A 3,295-nucleotide genomic window follows, 5' to 3' on the forward strand; every position below is an offset into this window, starting at 1 on the left:
ATGTTTTCAAGTCCTTAACACAATTAGGTAAGTATATAAGCTAGTTTCTAAGCCTAAGGAAGGAAAATGACCAACTTAAACACACTTTAGCGTGTTTACGGTTTTGGGAGATCCCCAAACCGTAAACACCTATAATTGTTGGTCTTTGATGTTTTTCAAGGCTTAAACAGAATAAGGAAAGGTTTAAACATGTCAAGGATGGTTTATACATCAACTAGGACTTAGATTAGGGACTTAGGCACACTTTGGTGCCATTTATGGTGTTTACGGCCCAAGAACATTCTTGGACCGTGAACACCTCTAACCTTGTGTTCTTGACATAATTTCTTGATGTTTAAATGTAATATTAGCTTAGTAACACTCTAGGATGGAAGTACTTACTATTAGGAGGCTTGATTTGAGCTAAAAGGCCAAGAACACTTAGTGTGTGTTCTTGGTGTTCTTGGTGTTTTGGAAATCTATAAAAAATACACATATGAGTGGATGATTAGATGTATAAACACTATATTAAGTGTTTTACTAACTTGAAATGGTTAGAACACTTACAAGATTGAAGATTTGGAATGAAATTTAGGATGATACTTGAAAGAGTTTTTGGAGTTTACTCTTTTGTGAAATTGGGGAGTAAACACAAATGGCTAGACTTTTGGGGAGTAAACTCATACATATGTATGAGTTCACGGTTTTTGGGTGATTTTTCACCCCAAACATAAAAGTTTGGTCGGGAATTTCTAAGACGCGAGGTGTTTGCGGTTTTTAAAGTTCAAAACCCGAGACGGCACTTTCTTTCACCCGTTCGTTTAAAAATAATATTAAAATAATCAAACGAACTTTATATTTCTTAAAAATAAGAAATAATGACATTAACTTATCATACGAAGTGGTTGACTTTTAGGGTTTGACCGAATGGAAATTTCGGGTTGTCACATCATCCTCCTGTTAAAGGGAATTTCGTCCCGAAATTAAAGTCTAAACAAATAAAGTAGTTACAAATAACTAAGCAAAAAGATGATGGTATTTCATTTTCATTTGATCCTCACGCTCCCAAGTGAATTTCGGTCCTCGCTTGGCGTTCCAGCGAACCTTCACAATCGGGATACGGCTTTGCTTCGTCTGCTTGACTTCTCGGTCCATGATCTCTACTGGTTCTTCCACGAAGTTGAGGCTCTCGTTGATCTCGATCTCGTCGAGTGGGATTACAAGATTCTCATCGGACAGACACTTTTTCAAGTTAGATACGTGGAATGTAGAATGTACGTTACGAAGTTCATTGGGTAGATTGAGTTTGTAAGCTACAGGGCCGATTCTTGCGAGAATCTCAAAGGGCCCTATGTATCTCGGATTAAGCTTCCCACGCTTACCGAAGTGTATCAAGCCCTTCCAGGGTGAGACTTTAAGAAGGACTCGGTCTCCTACCTGGAATTCCAAAGGTTTCCTTCGCTTATCAACGTAGCTCTTCTGTCGGTCTCTAGAGGCTTTCAATCGTTCACGAATCTGAACGATCTTCTCTATCGTTTCCCGAATGATTTCCGGGCCTGTGAGAGTACTCTCAAAAATTTTCCCCCTAGCTAATTGGGTATCACCCACCTCAGCCCAGCACAGAGGGGATCTGCACTTTCGGCCATAGAGGGCTTCAAATGGAGCAGCCTTGATGCTCGTGTGATAACTGTTATTGTAGGAAAACTCGACAAGGGGTAAATGAGTATCCCATGCCTTTCCAAAGTCAATCACACAGGCTCTCAACATATCTTCCAGTTTTTGGATGGTCCTCTCACTTTGTCCGTCGGTCTGTGGATGGTAGGTTGTGCTCATGTCCAGCCTTGTTCCCAGGGAATGTTGTAGCGATTGCCAGAATCTTGAGGTGAACCTACTATCTCTATCGGAGATAATGGATATAGGTACACCATGTAGTCGAACGATTTCCCTTATGTATATTCTCGTAAGCTTCTACATCTTGTCAGTTTCTTTGATAGGCAGGAAGTGTGCAGACTTGGTCAATCTATCGACGATGACCCATATGGTATCAAGTCCACCCGTTGTCTTGGGAAACTTGGTTATGAAATCCATAGTGATCCGCTCCCACTTCCATTCTGGAATCTCTGGTTGTTGTAGTAAACCGGAGGGCTTCTAGTATTCGACCTTAACCTTTGTGCAAGTAAGGCATTTACTTACGAAGGTAGCAATCTCTGCTTTCATATTAGGCCACCAATATAACTTTTTAAGATCCAGATACATCTTATCTGAACCTGGGTGGACGGAATACCGAGTGTTGTGCGCCTCGGTCATGACCAAGTCTCGGAAACCACCATGCCTCGGTGTCTAGATCCGGTTCATGAAATATAAGGCTCCGCCACCCTTGGCTTCTAAATTTTTATCCATTCCTCTAAGGGATTCACTCGTCACATTTTTAGGTTTCATGGCTTCAAGCTGGGCCGCCTGAATTTGCTTAGACAAGTGTGAATGGATGGGTATTGTCAACGACTTGACTCTTCGACTAGAATATTCCTTCCGACTTAGGGCGTCTGCTACTACGTTGGCTTTACCCGGATGATAACGAATTTCGCATTCGTAGTCACTGATTAGCTCGACCCACCGTCGTTGTCTCATGTTGAGCTCCTTCTGATTGAATATGTGTTGTAAACTCTTGTGGTCGGTAAAGATAGTGCTTTTCGTTCCATACAAGTAATGTCTCCAGATCTTCAGAGCAAACACAACTGCTCCTAGCTCAAGATCGTGGTTCATGTAGTTAACTTCGTGTGTTTTCAGCTGTCTCGAGGCGTAGGCGATGACCTTACCTCGCTGCATCAGAACACACCCGAGCCCTTGATTCGATGCATCGCAATAGACTACGAAGTCTTCTATCCCTTCAGGGAGGTATAGTATTGATGCGGTGCACAAAGCTCGCTTGAGTGTTTGGAATGCTCTCTCCTGTTTCTCTTCCCAGTTAAAGGCCACGCCTTTCTGGTTCAGTGTTGTAAAAGGTTTCGCAATTCGGGAGAAGTTCTGTATGAACCTGCGGTAGTAGCCAGCGAGACCTAGAAATTGACGAATTTTTGTAGGCGTCTTCGGTGCTGACCAGTTCTCAATGGCCTTAATTTTAGATGGGTCCACATGGATTCCCTCTTCGCTTACCACGTGCCCTAAGAATTCGACTCTTCGGATCCAAAATTCACATTTAGAGAACTTCGCATAGAGCTTCTCTGTTCGTAAGGTTCCTAGAACTTGTCGCAGGTGATCTCCATGCTCTTCCTTACTTCGAGAGTAGATCAGGATGTCATCGATGAAGACAATGAAG

Source organism: Lactuca sativa, chromosome 3, assembly GCF_002870075.4.
Source record: "Lactuca sativa cultivar Salinas chromosome 3, Lsat_Salinas_v11, whole genome shotgun sequence".
Lineage (NCBI taxonomy): Eukaryota > Viridiplantae > Streptophyta > Magnoliopsida > Asterales > Asteraceae > Lactuca > Lactuca sativa.